The 14,513-nt window shown below is 42.6% G+C and overlaps 1 protein-coding gene across 5 annotated transcripts in view; it reads right to left on the bottom strand.

Moving 5' to 3' along the window:
* LOC146200263 (coiled-coil domain-containing protein AGAP005037) overlaps positions 1-10,907 on the bottom strand; it is a 344,563-nt gene extending 333,656 nt beyond the window's left edge. For 3 of the 5 annotated variants that reach the window (XM_084595456.1, XM_084595457.1, XM_084595458.1), the window contains exon 1: positions 10,680-10,906. The gene's annotated coding sequence lies outside the window, so the exon portion shown is untranslated. Of the gene's footprint in view, positions 1-10,679 lie in introns of all 5 variants that reach the window. The other 2 variants (XM_084595461.1, XM_084595459.1) reach the window with 2 other exon arrangements.
* Between the last annotated feature and the right edge of the window lie 3,606 nt (positions 10,908-14,513).

Genomic DNA, 14,513 nt, shown 5'->3' with positions numbered 1-14,513 from the left:
GTGGCTTATTTCGACGCAAGTAGAAAAAAAGAAGTAAATAGCCTACCCAACAACGCAGGGCCTAGAACCAACCTGTAAGCTAGGCATTACATGAAATCATCACACGTCAATTGCAGCTGTAAGCCGACAGGCATGCTCCGACGTTTGTGCACAAGTGGGTCCTGTTGAACAATACCTCATCTGCTTTCTGAAAAATTTCCTTCTTCCCGGCCTCGACGGCCGCTTTTCGATGGAGGCGAAAAGTAAGGCGCCCGTGTGCTGTGCGATGTCAGTGCACGGTAAAGAACCCCAGGTGGTCGAAATTTCTGGAGCCCTCCACTACGACGTATCTCATAGCCTGAGTTGCCTTGCGACGTTAAACCCCACAAACCAAACCAAACCTTCTTCCACCAAGCTCTGCGGCAAACCTAGTGACTTTCTGCAGAAACCTGTCACCTTATTCCCTCATTCCCACATCGTTCTAAGCCGAAGGTGGCCCTATAGATTACTTGGAGAACCTACTCACCAGTACCTCCGATCGGAAGCAGAGCAATATCATTTCTAGCGCCCTCTCTCTAGGATAGTCCTCCAAGGGCTCTCCTTTGCATGGCAAGGGGGCCTTGCCTCAAATGAAAGGGCTTCCAAGGGCCAGATAATATGCTCACCCCCCCCCCCCCCCCCTATGTACTATTTGCAACAATTGTTGCCACCTTCACAATTAAAATCCTGTTACTAACCCATGCAAAAAAAGAAAAAAAAAGAAAACGAATGACGAGATTTTTTTTTTTAATGCACAGGGAAAGAGACTGTGGCGTACAAATTGCAAGATTTAAACTAATGTAAGACCGACAGATTGAATGTCAACTTCGTTTTCCTTTAGGCGGAGGGCAGATATGTTCTTTCTCTTTTTTCTATTCGGGCGAAACAACTGTCATGGAGTAAAAGGCTACGCAGCGGCTTTACTCTTACTGTAAGGCCTCTGCTATTTAGATAATTAGTACTACAAAAACAAAACAAATTGCAGCACTAAATACAATACTTTAGCAGCTTTTGCTTCATTGAACACAGCACACACACACACACACACACACACACACACACACACACACACACACACACACACACACACACACACACACACACACACACACACACACACACACACACACACACACACACACACACACACACACACACACACACACACACACACACACACACACACACACACACACACACACACACACACACACACACACACACACACACACACACACACACACACACACACACACACACACACACACACACACACACACACACACACACACACACACACACACACACACACACACACACACACACACACACACACACACACACACACACACACACACACACACACACACACACACACACACACACACACACACACACACACACACACACACACACACACACACACACACACACACACACACACACACACACACACACACACACACACACACAAAAAAAAAGCCTGCGGGAAACCTCTGCACCCAGTGTGTAGAATAATTTTAGTACAGCTGAAGGGCTTTTACAGAGTGTTGAAGCAGACTTTAGCCAAGGATTAAAATAAAATATTTTAGGTAGTCCAGCAAAACTAGTTGCATAGAGCTGTCATTCGACTTCCGCACGAGACATTTGTTTCATTTTCAAATAAATATATAAATGTCTAACTGAATTTTTTAAGGCATTCAATGTTAACTTTAGACAATAAATGGAAAATGCAAAGCCAAATAGCAGCTTGCAGGAACCCCAATCTATTTATTTCCAATAGAGGAAGCCTCGCGTGCCCCCTTTTTCTGGGCTAAGCAATCCCAACTGAAAGATCTTGGCTTCGATGTAGGAGGAGGAGAAGAAGGAAAGCTTTGGTATGTAACGTATGGGTTGAAAATTATGATGGATGAAAAGTTGCTAAGCACACAAGTTTTTTAATGGTTTCCTGGCTGCATAATATTTTTTCCACAAAATGAAATCTTTTCAGCTAACATCAGGCACGATTACGTGCATCAATGATGCAATCTATTCGTCTTTAAACTACGTATCAAAACTAATCTTCAAAAGTACATTCACATGAAAATATATTGAATCAATCAGCTACACAAAGCAAGCTATGTCAGGCGCAGCATGTCCGTATGGTTTTGTACCTCTCGACGCCAACTGTTAGCCTGTTCATACAAATGTTGTAACCGCCATCATAATCACTACCCTTACGTAGTTATCTTATAATTAATGCTATCAGTACTTGCCAACTTCGAAAAGAAAATGCGATGATATTCGAATAATCCAATATCATAATGGTACACTTAACCTCGCAAATTATTATCTGCTTTGCGCCCATTTGGCCTGTTTGCCTCGGCAGGCATCCAAGACTGGCTAGACGTTAAGTGTCTTCGACGCAGAATGCAAATGATCGAGTGGTGGTGGTGGAAAATATTTATATCAGATACAAATACAGGAGGTTACGCATGAGCTGACCCTGAGGGGGCCAGCCCTCACAAACACTAGGTGGATGTCCCTAGTTTGGGACACCAGTGGGGTCTGCCTCCGCTCGGGCTCACCCGACTAAGGCCCGTTGGGCCTGCAGGTCGGAGCAGCCGAGAAGGGTAGCAGGATTCTCTTGCGGTGCTCTAGACGGCTCTGGTAGGTAGTTTTGCAAGCCGTCAGTGAAGTTCTCAGAAAGACGCGGCAAGCTGAGGCTGCCGTCGACCTGACTGGCGCTCTATATATAGCAAGTAATCGAGCCTGACGGGCTCTGCGAATGATAAAAATAGAAATGGACAGGAAATGATTCTAGACGAATGCGCATAAGAAGATGGAGTGGGGTGGTGCAGCAGGGGCCAGGTTGAAAAAACAGAGAGGAGTCCTCCCTCTTACCTTCTCCTATTGTAGGCGTTAAAAGAGAGAAGGTGGCAGAGGGAAGATGATGTGATAGTGGGAGGCGACGAGTATCGGAATGTGAGAGGGAAAGAGTTTACGCCGGACTCGGACTCTCCAAGGAAGATTAGTTGGTTCCGAGCCGAGAAGAGCATATGCGCTTCTGTGTCGGCAGGGAGACCGAGGTTTCGGTAGCCAGCATGGAGTCGTTAAAGCTGAGGCATGCAAGAAGGATGTACCCAACCTGCACCGGACCGACCGAGTCCTGTGCCCGACTTTGGCGGCATGGGCACCGTCGACATCATCTTACCCCCACACCTTATTTCTTCTTCTTCCCCATTTCCTGGTCGCCAAGAGTGATACCACACAGGCTGGACAACATAAGCCGCGACCAGCACTCTTCCGATTTGCACAATACCCCATAGCACCAGCCAGCACCAAAGAGGGCACACTGTGTGACGCTCTCGCTGGACTGGAACGGGATAATCGAAATAAGAACGCGGCGTGTCACGCGCTGATTAATTAACCGACTGAATGACGTCACCCACTCCGACTCTTTTGTGATTGCAGCGGCTGCTCCGTCCAGGGTGAAAGCTGATACTTATAATCACTCTGCCACATTAATTGCACTGGCCGTTTGCGAATTTTAGTGCGTTAATACTACAGCTTTCGCGCAGCCGTTCTAGCCGTTGTGTGTTTGAAGCTTGCTCGAGCACCGGCGACGCTCGAGCCAGTGTAGGCGGTTGCTGTGACGTCACGAGACCACATGGCACGCTCCAATTGGCAGCAGCTGGCAGATTGTATAGCCCTTCTGAGTTGGGAATAGAACCCACCGGAACTCTTGGGTCGCAAGTCACACATGATACTCTTAGGCGATGCGGGCCTCTTTCACCCTTTATCCAGGCATCAGAAACCTGCAGTCAATGCTGCAAATTCCTGTGTATATATATATATATATATATATGTATATATATATATATATATATATATATATATATATATATATATATATATATATATATATATATATATATATATATGCATGTATGCGTGAGTGTGTGTGCAACTTTTTAGGAATACTGTTCTTCGTGCCGCATTAACAGCAGGCTTTCGATACCTGGATAAAGGGTGCTTGGCCTATATATACAGCAGGTGTATACACAAATGGAAGAAGGCATTAGTTGGCGAGCCCAAGGAAAGCCTTGTTTTTTACATTTTGTTTATTGCTGTTGACTTCAATTAGTACTATGATAAAATTAGCTTTAAAGATAATTGAATACAAGAACAAGAAAAACAATGCGTCGGTGGTGGGAACCGAACCCACGACCTCCGAATACTGTATCCGGTGCTCTTACCAACTGAGTTTCATCGACGGATGTCTAACCTTCTACTTTCTTTGGGGTATTAAAGTTGAGTGTAACCGAACCGTGAGAGTGTTCACCAGCGCCAAACTCACCCATAGCGACGAACGTGCAACGTCCTTGAACACTTTTAAGGTTTCGTTTTAGAAAACAGATTCTTAACTACTCAATTAGGAAGTGCCTCTCAAATTTTCGGTTTAGCACTCGCTCTTAACGTACTACAGAAAAATATTTCTTTTTCAGCAGTTGAACTTTTCGGTGCAGTTTGCCTTTAACGCTCAGAACTGCATTTATTACAAATGACAATATGGCGTTCAGTTCCCGTCGCGTGCCGACAGTCCTAATCCTGTCCTCTTCTTCCTTACGCTTCTAATTATGCGCTTTCTAGTACGCACTCTTCTAGCCAGCTAGGGGGACAGTGCAAGCTGGTCTTGTAAAACTATTCGGCTAAATAAGAAGGTAGGCTTGCACGATTCGCGTCTAAAATCAGTTTGTCTCAGTTTCTTCTCTCTGTATTTTTCAAAAAGCACGCTCAGCGCCTTTAGGTGATAGAGCTGGATCTGATATAGCTGCTGAAGCTGCCCTACCTGCCCCAGTAGTTACTGCTACATAGGCAGTTGTTGCACCAACCACCTGAACAATCTCCAGCGTCGTTTGTTTCTGCGTATTGGCCTTCATTTCTTTCAGTGCTTGTGAAGCAGAATACACATTGTAATTCTTCTCTCTCTCAACGGTGGGGTCCCACCTCTTTCTCCTCTCAGGTCGTCTGTCCCAGAGTTAAACGACGATTTAGGCTCTCAAAAACGTTTTCTGGACGCTAATTAAAAGGCAACACTCATCCATGGAATGCGGTAAATGATTCTGGTGCTGTTAATTGCTTTGCGTCATCTTTGCAGCGCCCTAACGTTTGATGTCACCTCCTGGCTGTATTCATCCCTTTTCTACGGCTGCTTAAATTCGAAAACATTCCATAATGCAATTTAAGAAGGTAATGTGGTTTAGCTACTTGTTGTAAATTGCCGGTATAGAAAGTAAACAAAAAATCCGACAAAGGCGATCCTAACCATTGCCTTTAACGCTATAAAATTCTGCGATTATCACCCCCCTATCGCGCCAAAATAAAATAAAAAACATGGGGGGGGGGGGGGGGGATTGTAATTTTTGCTCTTATTCGCTTCCTTAAAATTTCTGCTTTTTCTGCTAGGTTATACTGGACCCTACAGTAATCACGCGATGGCGCCGACCTCCCGCTCATGTCCTGTGTTCTGTCACCGCAATATAAGTACCATTCTGCATCGCATGTAAGGTTTCTTCTAAATTAGAACACTTTCTCTTTTTTTTTTTTTTTTCAGAACATTACCTATAGTTTTATGCGCTTTATACGACTTTCTGTTAAGTACTAGATCGCACTGTAAAAATAGCACGAATTCATTTTTCTGTTATTATATCGCGCGGTATGCTATTTATGAATGCTTTTTTTTTTCGTGTGCAAAGGAAATAGCTTGTTCGGGGTTCAATACGAAGGGCAGGTGGCTCTATATCTCCCAAATCTGGTTAGACCTGCCCATTGGTTAATACATCATCCCACAATGCCTGTGGACCCTGGATGGCCATCTGCTTTGTACGACTCGTGAAGAAAGACAGACAAACCTGCTTGCCAACTTTATTATAAGTTAAGATTTAACTTGATAGCATGGCAGACATTTCTAAGCGGCCATTTGGACAGAAACATTAGGTTAGTTACACCTTTCCTGTAATAACTTCTTTGCTGAACAACTTTTTCTCAGTCTCAAATAAGATGAGACTAATCTGTTTTTTTCTTCATAGAAACATATATAGCGAACATATAAACAAGAGATCCATAACAGATAGCGAAAGTCGTAAGGTTCTTATGCTCCTCGTATATAAAGAGCAACTGCACGGAAAAACACAGACGACCGAAAATGATAAATAGCCAAGCTTACCACTCCAGTTCTTTAGTAGGGTCATATGTGTCTGAGTCACTCAAAATATGTTTCTTCCGCAATTACGTCAAAGCCAATGTGATGCAGATATCGTTCGGTGCATGGATTATGAGCTAAAAAAGGGAATTTTTAATTAATTTACAGATCGGCTTGAGGATATCAGATAGACGTTTGAAATATGCGTGTTGTTTTGTCCTACGCCCATTATTATTGACGACCACAATGTTCAGTAAGCCATAGAAATTGTAACAATTAGCCCACGTAATACAACCCCGCCGGGGCGGTGGCGCAGTGGTTACGGTGCTCGACTACTGTTCCAAAGGACGCGGGGTCGAATCCCGGTTGTGCGATGTCAAAATTTTCGGAGTCCTCGACTACGGCGTCTCTCATAGCCTGAGTCGCTCTTGGACGTTAAACCCCCCCCATATAGATATATATATATATATATATATATATATATATATATATATATATATATATATATATATATATATATATATTACAACACAGATCTTGTGCAAATTTCATGCCGATATATGCAACTCGACAGACAAGAAAATTCACCACATCAAATGTAATTAAGGGCTTCTGTAGAAGTAGAGCGAATTTCCATGCTTCATTATTTTCATATGGGATTGACTCGTATTAATAGCCTTCAGAAGCGTTCCACAATAATTTTTGATTGTTTGTTGCTATAAAAGAATACATTGCAAGGACTTCGAGGTAGACATTCGAACTCTCGAAGCCTTTGATTCCTTGAATCACAACGATATTTTCGCACCATTACAGCGGTACGTTACCTTCAGGCATGCTCCCAGCGTAATTAAATTATGCTGGTACATTGTTATTTTTATTGATCTTTACATAATCGCAAAACACAAAAAAGGGCAATTAACATCATTCGTTTTTACGAATTAATTACTTTCGCGAGCGAATAAAATGCTGCACACTAAGGTAGGCGACCGTAAACTGTTCCAAGTTGGCTTAATGGGTTCGGGCACTCTGTAATATTTAAAACCTTGGTTACATATGAGCGAGTGGCCCGTATCAGGTAGCCGGACACGCTTGAGGGAAGCATGTAGGAGTAACAACCGATACGCACCTGTTAGAAACCGCTACGGCCACTAACAACACCGCCCTCTGTGTATATGGTTTACATTTCTAAGTTTCGTTTTACGTAAATTAATGCCTAGTCAAACACTCTGGTGTCCTTTCAAACGCTTACAGCTTCCCTCTTTCTGCCGGGAATCGGCGACACAGAGAAAAGTAGAACAAGGAAAGAAAGTCACTGCTGTAAACTTTGAAGGAATACGTAAATTAGTGCGGACTAGACACTAGAAAAAAACAACAACAACATGGTAAGAAACTGAAAAGGAAAGAGGGGAGGGAAAGGCACTGAAGAACTGCCCTAATTATCCTAAAGAAAACATGGCGCCAAACGAAATTAATGCTCACAATTTTTCGAATGGCTTGGCTTCGTAATATAGCTTTGTGACTGTCATGGTGCGGTTAGTTTCGTTTTAAGCTTATGTTAATAATGTATGAAACAGACGAAAAACAAATGGAGAAGTGTAAAATCACAAAAGGAAGAAAATACGACATAAAATGCAAAATTAAGTAAATAAAAGTACAGAGTGCAAAATGCGGAACAAAAAGCATATAGTTTGATGCTGACAAAATTTTCGACTCACGAAGTTGTCACACGGTCTCTGTGCTCTAGATGATTGACGGATGATTAGTGGCTTGATGAGAATGAACTTGTCGACTTAAGGATCGACAAAGGAAATTACCGGGTAGAAAGAAAGACAGTTAGCGTCCTAATAGTTTGAGGGTGTGGCGTAAGTTGCCAAGCTCGGCGCATTCGTGTTCTTAGAGCTTATAGCAGAAGTAATTTTTTAACTGGTCACCTTTACGCAGGAAAGTCTTCCAAGAGTAGCGTTCACGCCATGGGCGAACCTGTGAAACTCACTGGTCTCACCATTGTTTTTCTTTCGCAATCGCCAGTTCGTATATGTAAACTTAAATAATTATTGATTGATTGAATAATTGATTGATTGATTGATTGATTGATTGATTGATCGATACACTGAGTGATCTATCCTCATTTGACGGGCTTATATTATACTGAGTGCTTGAGTTTGCAACTTACCTCTGATCACAACGGCTGCTGTAGGAATATAATATTGGACTGAAGTGGGGCAGAATTTTTAATGGAAAAGGGGTAAGGGAACGCAGGCTGTAATCGACTGGGGACTAAAATAAAAGCTGAATAAAATAAAATTCTAATGCTGTCTACTAACTGCACTCTGTGAAATGAAGCAGTGAATTCGAACGAGGCAATAAAATAAGTCACGCTCATTAGAAGTTCCTACCAGAAACCTAGTCTTTCGTAAAGTATGGTACCTTGCACTGTTTTCGATTCATCCTACAGATAGGGCTTATGGTTATGCACACAATCGCAGCTCCTGCCGTCTTTATCCGCTTCTGAGGATCTCCCACATAATTCGGTACATATTGTTCTTTGTAATAAATTCCTTGAAACCGCAGTGCAAACAAGTTCTCGCTGTGTAAAGGCTGAGCTAATGAAGTAGGGATGTTTTGTGAACCGTGACTACATGATACGCTGGAGTGTGGACGGTTTAATGAAAACCCGGAGTAATTGCAAACGCAAAGATTGCTGCCTTCAAGTTTGCCTCTGAAGACTTCTCTTTCACTTACTGAGTCACTTTTAGCTTTGAGAATGCTCGAATAAACCGTTGCTTTTTTTTTTTATCTTTACGGTTCTCCCAATTGCAACATAGCCGGAAATGGTAACACGGACTGATTACAGTTGCTTAACTTCAACTCACAAAGAAGGTTAACCAACATTCGGCTGTTGAGTAGTGGCCGCTTTAATTACCCAAAGAAACGCACTTTCTGAAGATCCAGTTTCGTGAGGCCGAGCGAATCAAGATGATTACTGTGAAGAATAACTCATCAACGATTAGGGTTCTAGACAGCGCGGAAAGGCAGATTACATTCGAGAAAAGCTTGGACCGCTTCAGAGGCTAACTTAGAGTTGACGGTGCTTCACACAAGTCATCAAAGCTCGTACTAATAATACAAAAGAAAACCTTACACGGCTCGCGAGACGGGAAATCTGAGGTCGGAAGCAGTCCGTATAGATGGTCTGCAAAAGACGTATAAAAAATGTGGTCCCAGGAACATGATCGCAAGAGTCGAAGGTGGGAAGGTATGATTGAGAAAAAGTATGAATTTAATGGGGTGTGTAGTATATCGCAACCAGAAATTAATAACGTTACCAATTCATGGGACATATTCTGATGGCAACGATAAATTGTAAAAAGATGATGAGACCACGTGACAAAGGTGAGTTGTAAATACAGTCGAGCAATATACTAACCAACGATTGAGCTCGTCGCCAATACGTTATGGTATAGTCTCAGTCGTAAAAAACTACAGAAGATTTTCTGTTGTCACAGCAGAACTTCTGGGTGGTTTTTCACAGTGAACTTGTTGAAAAAAACAGAAATTTGTTTAGTAACGTCAGAATTTTCTGTAGTTACAATAGAAAAGTACCACAGAATTTGAGACTGCAGAGAAGTACGACAGAAAAAATAATAAAAAGACAGGGAAGTACTTCACAACTGCAGAAAATTTTAACGTTTACGACCAAACTACAGAATATTCTGCGGTATTTTTGACACAGTTGAGTAGAGTTTTCGACTACGTTCCTTCCTATTACAATATGCTAATGTTCCAATAATACTTTCTGCACTACTCGAGATATGTGCATTTTGTTTACTATTTAGTGTCCAGCCTGCGATACACCAGGGGCGTGAAGAGATCTCTCTTTTAGGTTGCACAGAACGTCTTGTGCTGTTTTATATATTTAAATATGACATAACTTCATTTCAATGCCGTCACTTTAATAGCATCATTCTTTTAACGCCGTCACTCCTCTTTGTGTGCGGTATTCACGGCATGAAATAATTTAGACTGCTCACGTACGAACAAATGAACGAACGAACGAACAAAAGAGAGTTGGATGTTTGCAATTCATTTTCAAAATGTGGAATCGAGGTCTTGTAATTAAACATATACTTTACCTATCTCTACTATAGAGTCGAGGCGTACTCGTCACTGTCAGGTTAAATTACCTTCGCCGTATTACGACCTGAAATAGTTTATAACTTCTCCTTATCTTCTCGCACAGTAATCGAATAAATAATTTATTTTATTGCATTCACTGAATAACATGTTATTTATGGCTTATGCATGCAGTGTTTGAATTTCCACTCACCCTGCTCTGACCATTATATGGTCTGCAGAACGGTATAGTTGAATAAATTAAGAAGCAAGCAAACACGCAAACAAACAGATAAATAGAGCTGTAGATCACTCGGTTGCCCAGGGCGACGGCATTACCAAAGCCCAAAGTATCGCAGCTCACCCAGTGCAGCGAAGTCCCAGCGTGCCTTCACAATAGCGACCTGTAGCGCGCACCTGTGGAAAGGACCTCGCGACTTTGGCGCCCTCTGGAAACGGCACTCACAAGTGTTAGCCCTGCATTCACGTGAGAACGTTACGTAAACTGGTGAAGCGCGCCTCTTTATCAAGGCAGGCCAGCTGTCGTCCTGCTTAAAAATTTAACGCGCACCTGCACTGCGCCTGTCTAAACGACACAGGTGAGTTTCGTGCTGCGGATATACTTTTTTTTTTTTTCCAGCGCACCGGTAATACAACACACACGCTCATCTGGCAGCCGTCTGACATGGAACGCTGAAGAGTTTTGACGTAAAGTTCTGCGAATATGTCATAGTTGTTTTATCTGATGTCCACGCTCTGCTAATTAAGGTATATTAGAGACAATATAACGACTTATCTTTATGAACAGCATCGTCAGTATCTCTAAAGACATAAAGATAAAGTCACACAAGCACGGCATAAAAGGCGAAAGTGCTTTTGCATGTCAGCTTGTATCATTACCCTTCCATTCTTCTTTATTCTATCCTGCCTTTATCGTTCGCCAAATGGTATTACCTAAGCAAAGGCGCAAGCTCTTTAACACCGTAATGAGGGCAGACAGTAACGATTGAATGTGAAATAGGAGTACATTCTCTTCGCTGTGTGCTCTCGGTTCTGTCTCCTAAAGTGGAAGTGGTCGGTGGCAATATCTAGATTGGAAAACAGTCTCCGCCGAGTTTTCCGCTCCTATTCTCAGCATCTCGTTGACGTTTTTCACTCTGTAAGTCTCGCACCTTCGAGGGGCCGCTACGAGCCAATCACACACTAATTACGGGTAGGACATCGCCTAGCTCACATACAGTCGCTCCTCTACAACAAGCAATTATGACATCTTCAGTAGGTAGTGGGATGGCGCTCTTCTAATGTGAACTGCTTCAGGCTTAGACGGCACACAGCGAGCAGCAAGCACTTTGACGATTCATTCCAATTTTTGAAAGTCGCGAAAGACGAGAATAGGTAGTGGAGCTACGGAAAGCTTATACGAAAATTATATTTTATGAAGGTGTTCATTAGAGCGAGGAGCGCAATCCTTAATTCTTTTCGGTCGGAGATTTTTTGAAAAAAAGTAGAAAAGAGAATTAACTGCTCGCCGCAGTGGAATTGAAACCTACGCATGCATTGCAGGAAGCTCTTTACCAACCCAATTATGGCAACGGATGTCTCTAGTTGTATTTTACTTTTTATTCATATTGTGTGTAACCGGATTTCTACTGTGACCGCTACATCGCGGTTATGAAAGGGTGAAAACATAATCGCCGCATTTATAATTTTCGGGTTGTTCGTAGCACTTGCTGTTTGAGATGACTTTCCACGTCTGCGGTATGGATCCAGTTCGCACTATTAATGTCAGGGTACTCGTGATATTGAAGATAACATTGCAGATAATGACGGCGTCTGGTTCATGGCCCAAAGATATGCACTCTCGTTGACCACTTTGAGAACCCTTGTATTCTATCGAGGATATTTTCACCTTATTCTTTTACTACTTCGTTTCTATTTTTCCCGCCTCACTCGGATTACACTGATAACGTATCCTGTAACTTATATTGCTGTCGCCAGCGTGTACCCTATTAACGGCACGCGATGCGTAGCCGTTATCGTTTTCTACAGGCATATAAGCTTGGAGTGAGGCATGTACATACAGACCAAAGGTGCTACCGCTGTATCGCTGTTGCCTGTCGCGGTCAGCAAATCACAACAAGCAACATGTCAATACATTGGATTAGAATAAACAGGCAACAAGAAATCGTCTTTTCTTTGAAAGTGTTTTCTGTATAAAACATGCGCCAAAATAATTTCGCTCTGCAAAAAGCAAACACTGACGTGTGTTCGTCTCATGCATTTTATCACTTCTACATGAAACTGAATGTATTGAATGGTTGGCGAGTCTCTCAGCTGGACGTAGATGTGCAACAGTGTGTATAGGGTGTCGACTTACTGTGTTTTTCGAGCAAAACTTGTTGCGCCCCCGCCTCGCCCCGTGATTATATCAAAGCCGCGCCGTAAGGGAAGGAAGCGTACCCTCGCTGCGGAAAGCTCCTATCTCCTTCAATTACTTGGGGCTCTTTAGCGTGCTCTGACACCATACAGATGGCGGGCTCTTTTGCATTGAGCGAATATGGTCACAGCTACAGCCACCCGGTCCTGTTGCACCTGCTCAGCGAACAATCGAACGCCACAACTACGGTAAAGAGGATTAAGTGCGTTTCTGCAGCATATTTCTCAGCAAATATAGTTAATGCGACGCTTAAGATTCGCCTTAAAAGTAGACGCAATCCAGTCTTCAACATCGCTCTGTATTCGTCGTTATTTTGTTTAAACTTTCCAGATTAAAGTAGTTATTATTAGTAGTATTACTATGCAACATCAGTTATTGCGCCGAAAGGTTTTCATGGCAAGTGCTATGGATGATCTTGATTCTGATATATGCCTGGTTTGTAATCAGTCACTTCGGGCAGAACGCCTGTGCCTAATCTACTCAGAGTGCCAGTAGGGTTATCACTTAGGCGCCTGTTCTAATACGACCAAGACTGCCTACAAAGCAATGACATATACTGAAAAAAAAGTTGGAAGTGCCAAACATCTGTACTTTCAGCTGCTCGAGGCTTAAACAATGTAACAAAGGTAGAGAATGACCAGTCTCTGAGTGAAAGGCTATTGATAGAAATCAACAAAAAGGTCGGTGAACTACCTACAATTGAACAAAAGTTGCATGATCTTTACCAGATCAAAGAGACAGTTGAAAGCATGGTAGAGTCTGCTTAGTATCCTTCAGAACAGTACGACGAAGTGCTGGCCCAAACGAAGCTTCAGTCGACTGAGATTGTTGCCTTATCAAAAAGGGTTCAAAAGGTTGAGGCACAGATTGAGTCAGAGAGCCGTAATCAGGAAATCGGCGAACACGACAGCAAATAAACAACCTAGAACAATACACCAGACGGAACAACCTGGAAGTACATGAACTTGCCCCAACCAAAAATGAAAACTTGCTCCAAAAAGTCCATGCTATAACACAGGACTTACAGCTTCCTCAGTTGACTGAGCACATCGTTGAAGGCATTCACAGGCTGCCCGCTAAACGTGGAAAAACCTCGGCAGTTCTAGTTCGCTTTTCTTCACGTTAACGAAGGACCAGTGGATGCAAAGAAGCAGATTATGCGGGATGCTCAGTGCACAATCTACTTTCTTTACAATTAAGCTGCGCAGAACAAAAGGCTGACGTGGTTGATGAAGACAAGGGCTACAGAAAAGCGATATGAATATGCTTGGAGCGGTAATGGAAAGCTGTTTGTGCGCAAGAGCCAAGATGAAACGGCAATACGAATCGCATGTGAGGCTGACCTTGAAAAGATAATGTAAACGGGAGTCGCCTTTCTTTCGCCTCACTTATCGGTTTCTTTCTTTTTCTTTATGGCATCACAAGCAAAGCCTCTTTACTACGATGCTTTATCTTTTAATTATTTGGTGCGCAGTTGAGGTGTTCATGAAAACGACAGGATGTCAATCTTTCATGTGAGTATTAGAAGCCTGAAAAATAAGAAATTTTAAATCCAAACCGCTTTAGGTTCCCTGAATCATAGATTTGATATACTAGCGTACACTGAAACATGGTTCACAAGTGAAAATGTTATGTTTTTTCCTGGCTATAAATTTGAATGTGTATTCAGAGATAACCGCAGAGGGGGTGGCGTTGCATTGTATGTTAAAGAGAATCTTGACTACTAAGTTTTATCAGGTTTTTCTCTTGTCACTGGGCACT

The sequence above is a fragment of the Amblyomma maculatum genome, chromosome 2 (assembly GCF_055883805.1).
Source record: "Amblyomma maculatum isolate TAMU_Amacu chromosome 2, ASM5588380v1, whole genome shotgun sequence".
NCBI lineage: Eukaryota > Metazoa > Arthropoda > Arachnida > Ixodida > Ixodidae > Amblyomma > Amblyomma maculatum.
Note: the sequence above shows the minus strand (reverse complement) of the source record. Positions and strands in the feature narration are given on the sequence as shown.